General features: G+C 38.2%; 1 long non-coding RNA gene across 1 annotated transcript in view; it reads left to right on the top strand.

The window, feature by feature from the left end:
- Positions 1 to 715: 715 nt before the first annotated feature.
- The window catches only part of LOC112211478 (uncharacterized), a 27,211-nt gene continuing 21,307 nt past the window's right edge, over positions 716 to 6,619 (top strand). The window contains exons 1-2 of the long non-coding RNA XR_010843747.1: positions 716 to 813; positions 2,029 to 2,097. This is a non-coding gene — a long non-coding RNA (uncharacterized lncRNA). The remainder of the gene's footprint in view (positions 814 to 2,028; positions 2,098 to 6,619) is intronic.

The following is a 6,619-nucleotide window of genomic DNA, read 5'->3' as shown; positions in this document are numbered from 1 at the left end:
AGAGTTATGGACAATAAACTGAGAATGGATATACTCCTTTTTTTATATTCTCTGGTAATATCCATTTGTTTTACAATCACGTTTTTAAGCATCCTGATGACTGATATGATATATGTTTTCATAATAGTGTACCAGTTTGCACGATTTAATTTTTTTATAACCACATTTCAATTTTTATATAGTTTAATCACTTTTCCCTATTTTACATTACGTCTTTATCACTACCAGAGCACAGTCGAAAGAACTGTTGATTCGTTTGAGAGCTTACATTCCATTTTCCATGAAATTGGAATTCATGTTAAGAGTAGACCCGATCAAAAGAAAATATTGTTGGAAATATTTGCTTTAATTGTAGTTGGTATCATTTTTTACCTGGGAGGTAATACATGGGGTAGTGTACTTATAGCGTCAAGTTACGCTGGGTCATTGGTAGCAATGGCTTTGTGCTGTGGACAATTCATTTTTTTTGTTGATGCTGTGAGCGATGGATTTCAGTCCTGCTCAAAGTTCCTAAAACAAACTGAGCACCCAGTCCCTTTATATAGATTACGAATTATCGAAAAACTCGTCGACGCTGCATGCCGATTGGTTTCAATTTCAACAGAGATTAATTCCATCTATTCTCAGCAATTTTTTTTTATCATTATCATCTGTTATACTTCTACCATTAGTCATACTTATTTTATCTACGTAAATGCCTGCTCATATAATGCAAATTACCAATACAGCATACCAGGAGATATCATAGTGGTTCTTTTTTCTCTGTCCTTGGTGTGCCGCTTGACTCATTGTGCAGCAGTGGCAAACTGTAAGGTACGTATTGGTTCTTTTTAGTTGGCTTACACATTAAATCAGTTAGTATAAAAACATTTTTTATTCCAAGATTACTATCCTAAGGTTGCCCATCGGTTAGCATTATTTGGCTTTATTGCTAGAACACTATCTTTGGGTTCTGTTCATAGTTGTTAAACTTACTTACTTACTTAAAGTTACCAACCCTGGCTGTGGGATGTCCCGAGTTGAGTTCCAATGTCTCCAGCCCCCACACATGAGCTAGATGTATTCGAAGCCAATCATATGTGTCAAACCTTCAGAACCGTGTAACTCTGAAAAGTTACTGCAGAAGAGATCGCTAAAACTGAACTCCGATGCTTACTTTTCGTACTTCGCAGTATATCCCTCTAGAGCTCCTTAAGGAGATGTTTAGAGTTTTCTAAATAAAGTTAAATTATCATTTTTTATGAACGGGAATCAGCAGGTTTGATGGGTGTTTATAGGAATTCCATGTTCAATGCAGAAAATGACATTCTTCTTCCACAGCGAGCACCACTAGTAAGTCTGATTATTGACTAGGAACCATTTCTCCAGTCCTACCCTGACATTGTTGCTCTTGAAGGGAAAGTATTAGATACCCACGGGTTCTAAACTAATTAGAAGAAAGATTCTGCCTTTATTGTAGAATCATCCCGTACAAACAAAAAATTCCCATAATGGCACTCTCTGCCCAGAGTAAGGTTCGAAGAGATCAGACCCATCGCTCAAACTGGATTTGACTGATGAAAGAAATGAAACGCTTCTCTAGAGACAGAGAATATTTCTGGCTTTTCATTTGTGTGTCCTCCAAATTCAAATGCACTCGATCTGGAGTTTGTAATCTCTTTAAAAACATCCGTCTTTCCTGCTTACCTGGGATTCATTTCCCGACGTGGCACACCATAATGATCGGTTATTGAGTTTGACTATTGAAAAGGTACCTTCTCTAAATTATTAATTCGGAGTATAATATCCTGTTTGAATTGTGTTTTACTAACATTTTTTAGTTTGAAGTAAGTCTTCCTTTGAAGTAAAATTTTCCAATGTTTTGGGTTTGCAAATTATTGGGGAGGGTGGGAAATGAACTCCTCCTCTAACCCCAAAACGACGTCCTTGCTTTGGCTTTTGTTGGTTATTAAATTGCTTTAGAATTAGATTATATGATTAATTGAATTTATTACATTTATTTATAACATACGACTTAATGTGTTTCAGTCCAAAGAATTCAACACCCTGCTTTACCAGCTCATGCTCGATGATGAAACAAACGAAATCCGACATAATGTGAGTATCGACTTAATTTTCTGAAATTGGCGTTCTCATGTTAAATAGACGAACCTGAAAATCACTAATTTTTAGAATAGATACCTTGGATCATTTGGATCAGAAATTCAACAGAAACAGAAAAATAAAACAATATTTTCCAACAAAAGCTTTTTACTTTCCTGAAAATAATGATTTTAACATTCATAGGAAGAGCATGGTGCTCAATATATGTTGGCATCGAATAATTAAATTATGAGCATCATTTTATTTTCACTTTAAATTGTTATTATTGACTCATTTGGCGATAACATGAAGTATAATAATGAGGGCAAGCTGCCAGTAAAAGAGAAGCAAAAATGGCGGACGTTATAACCACCGTGGAGAAGAGCCAATAGGCAGGAGGGGGAAGTCCTTGCTCCTTACTACTGGTTCTTGCCGATGGCTAGCTGCCATCTGTTTCAATTCACATTGCAACAATTGAGTTTGAAATTTATCGATTAAAGCACAAATTTCTGAAGAAGGGTCGTTAGGAGCTGACATAGTTGGAGCGTCAACTTTACCTACATCATGACTTCAGTGGCACTGGTCCAATTCCGGCCAGAGGTGTCAACTTTTATTTATGTGGTGGTCCTATGAATTTATAATTTGACCCCCCATCATGCTTAGAATAGGATAGTTATTTCTAGATATTCCAAACTTGTAATATAAAACTACACAAAAATTAATAAACGACTATTGGTCAGTGAACGTTACAATTTTAAGATCTAATACAAAAACAATTGGAGACAAAACTACGTAACGTGTTGAATATTAAATTATTGCAATGAAAACTGTTCAATCAACCTGTATCAATTGTTTTGTGTAAAATACGAAAATATTTTTTTTCCTACGCCAAAGGAGGGATTTCTGCCATTTTGTTTCGTACAGCCCAGTATAGTTTACCTCTGCCGATGTAACTCCTGTCTGTAATCAAGTCCGCCGTTGCCGCACTTGCGAATATGTAATCACCAGTCATCTCACCTACTCCACACAGGACGCAGTTCGAAGATTCAGTCACTCCTATTCTCTTCAGGTGATGCCGCAAATAGTCATGTCCAGTAGCCAACTTGAAGCATGCCACTGATACCGCTCTTGGTTAAGTCAATGGAGGGCGCCTCATAGGGTCTAGCAATGCCGCCCAGTTCTTGCCCCCACATTCTCCTTTCCTCTGCTCTTTCTGTGATAGCGCTTCGGGCCATTTCTTTCGCCATGTCCATGGTGATAGGAAGAAGAGGCTGTGATTGGCAAGCCCCTAACCGTGCAAGTCGATCCGCCTCCTCATTCCCAGGTATACCGCAATGGGGTGGAATCCAATGCATTACCAATACTTTAAGTATTTCTCTTTTACATTGTATGGATTTCCGGCATGAGAGAATTCTAGTTAGCGACGTCCTCACGTTATTGCCAACAGTGCTGCCCTAGAATCTGACAGCAGAACTTCTTTGCGCTAACTATCTTCTTTGCGCAGGCGTGAGTAATCTTTTCTAAAGCTAAAATAATAGCAGCTACCTCTCCATCAAAATTGGTAGCGTTTGCTCCAGCAGGTGCTGACAGTTGGAATAGGATACTATAGACACCTGCACCCGCATTTTTATTTGCCTCAGTAGCTGACCCGTCGGTGTATATATGGATCCAATCTGGCTCAGGGTAGCGTTCGGCTATAGTTGCCAATGCCACAGTCCTTAGTTCTTCCGTTGGGGTCATGGATTTGTTGATGGGCATTATTAGATCCAGACACGGACACGTCCAAACGCTTTGTTTAGTCAAGTCAGGCAGAGGCTCTCTTATCTCAAAGTTCAGGCCTAGGCATGTGATAATGGATTTCGTTGCCTCAATAAATGTTAGCTGCGTTTTTAGTCGCCTAGTATTACCAAGAGTGCTGGCCCAGTAATCCCTACCATTCCTTCCTAAGCACGCGCTCGAAAAGGATGATGGCATTTATTTTTCCCCTATCTTTTAGGGACGCGATCTCTGCCTGCAACTGCATGTCTAGAATCGGTGTCGATTTAGCAGCACCGGTAACAATTCTCAATGCCTTATTTTGAACAATATCGAGACGGCCCAGCACTGAATCGGTAGATGTAACCGTAATCCCAGAGCCATATTCCAGGACCGGTCTTATATATGACCTATATGCATGTCTTAAAACCTCAGCGGTTGCTCCCCATTTTATGGCTGTGTTCTGTATTCGTTTCATAAGTCGCAGCCTTGATTCTCCTTTATCTGCAGCATGCTTACATTGCTTAGCCCAGACTAACTAATCATCCAGGATCAGTCCTAGATATTTCGCTTCATGAGTCCTGCTAACAGCCTGATTATCAAGATTCACTCGGAGCTCATGCTGCTTTGTAGAAAGGGTAAATAGTTGGTATACTGTCTTTTACGTATTGATAATCATTTCGTTTTCTTCTGCCCAGCTCTTCAGAACCATTAAGGTATCGTTGGCCCAATTTTCAAGAGCACCGATCCTACTACTGGTCCCCCAGATTATCAAGTCGTCAGCATACAGTAACCCTTCAGTACCGGGTGATCTCTCCATCAATGTATCTATGACGTCATTAATCATAATATTAAATAGCATTGGACTCAGTACTACTAAGCTTGAGGGAGTCCCTGTTTTACTTGAATCCTTATGTGTTTGCCCTATACCTCACAGAAATATGCCGTTGGGCAAGGAATGATTTGATCCAGCCCATCAAATTTCCCATCAATTTTCATAAGGACTAAATTGAGTATTAGCTTATCTCTCCATAATCAGTCAAATGCTGATCTGAAATCAATGAAGACAGCTTGCGTACTTTGATATTTTTGAAATCCTACCTTAAAGGCAAGCTATATTCTCTATAGTATCTCTATGCTTCATGAATCCTGCTTGACGCTGTGATAAGGCCTTCTTGTTTTTGTATAGTGCTGACAGGAGTCTCCTCAAAACCATTTTTCCACTTTACAGAAGGCACGCGTCAGTGTTACTGGACGATAGCTGTCAAAAGAATTGTGTGGTTTACCATTTTTTTATAATTGGTATGACCTGTGATTTCCTCTAAAGGTCTGGGATGTATCCTCTTTCCCATGTTAAATTAATGAACTTTAGAATTACGCTTTTGGCTTAAGCTTAACTTACACCAAATGCCAAAAAAACTAAAATAATAATGTGGTTATTGAACAATTTTGCACTATAAGTGAATAGATGACATGATTTCAAAATAGAAATTGAAAAAGAAATGACAAGTATATGGATGCAAAGGTACTCATATGGGATAATTGTCCCGTAACGTAGTACAAGCGAAATATGGAATAGTTTATGTTATATTTCGAACTTTTTTGTCACCACAAAAATTTAATAAATTAATATGATCAACTTTATAAAAAGAAAATCCAGAAAAAAATGTTGGCCCCCCCACAATATAAGCATGCATTAAGCAGTAATTAGCACAGTAGCGCCTCATGTGTTCAAATTGGAAGAAAGAATCTCTAGCTTTCTGTGGCGTAGGACATACGTAAGAAGAGCGCCATTTTCTCTTCAGTTGGATTTAAAAAGTATCTTTTTTCTTCCCTGAATTCAGATTGCGAGAATACCTCAAACAAGTGGCTCCCTTCCTCTGAACAGGAAGATAAGGAGGTTCATTCACATAAACATCCACCTAAGTGAGTCCACTCTATTTTTCATTTCTAATCAACCGGATCTTCGTGGACATCTGTATTACCATCTTCACTGGACCCACTTCAAAATTATGAAATTATCAATCTAAGCATGGGAGCGCGCTGGCCACGGGGTAAAGCGCCTGGTTGGTAACTGCAAGTACCCGAGTTCGAATCCAGTTGGGCAGAAAATTGTTTTCTGATACACAATAGCTGTGAGTCAACTCCTGTGGGTTCTGGAGTTCTCTTGCGGTCCACCCAGCTTGTTAAATTGGGTAAACATCTGGCGGTCGAACTTAGCATATTTTTTTCTGTTCAATGTCCACAACTCTGTAAGCTTTTTGATAAAGTTATTTTATTTCTCATCCAATAACTTGCTATGTATTCTATGGAGATTTAATGGGGATAATAATAAGTTAATAAATTAATTCAATTTGAGCCCTAAAAAAATATTATTATGATTGGATTCCTCTCCAAAGGCTTGTTTGTGTTTACCAGTTAATCAGTTATTGAATATCTTTGCTTAATAAAATATTGATACCAGGATACATTAGGGAATGGTAAAAATATACATAGATATATAAAGTATAGAAAGGAATTATGCATATACTTACACTTAACAGTTTAGAGAAAATTACAAGAATATCACAATATCGGTGAATATTATAATGACTTAGAAAAATGATTTAGATAGTTCGTTTGCCATAAAATATTATCTTACAATTTATTTACCAAAATCGGCGGGTGTGGAAGATGTAAAGTGGGATGTAGGGACTGGTTGTCATCTGATCCTTCTCTTCAAATCCTGCCTTGCTTCCTCTCTCAAGTATGGCCCTATCTCATCCCCGTCTGGTCCTGCAAT

The sequence above is a fragment of the Halyomorpha halys genome, unplaced genomic scaffold (genome assembly GCF_000696795.3).
Source record: "Halyomorpha halys isolate HHAL.00 unplaced genomic scaffold, Hhal_1.1 Scaffold9.1, whole genome shotgun sequence".
Lineage (NCBI taxonomy): Eukaryota > Metazoa > Arthropoda > Insecta > Hemiptera > Pentatomidae > Halyomorpha > Halyomorpha halys.
Note: the sequence above shows the minus strand (reverse complement) of the source record. Positions and strands in the feature narration are given on the sequence as shown.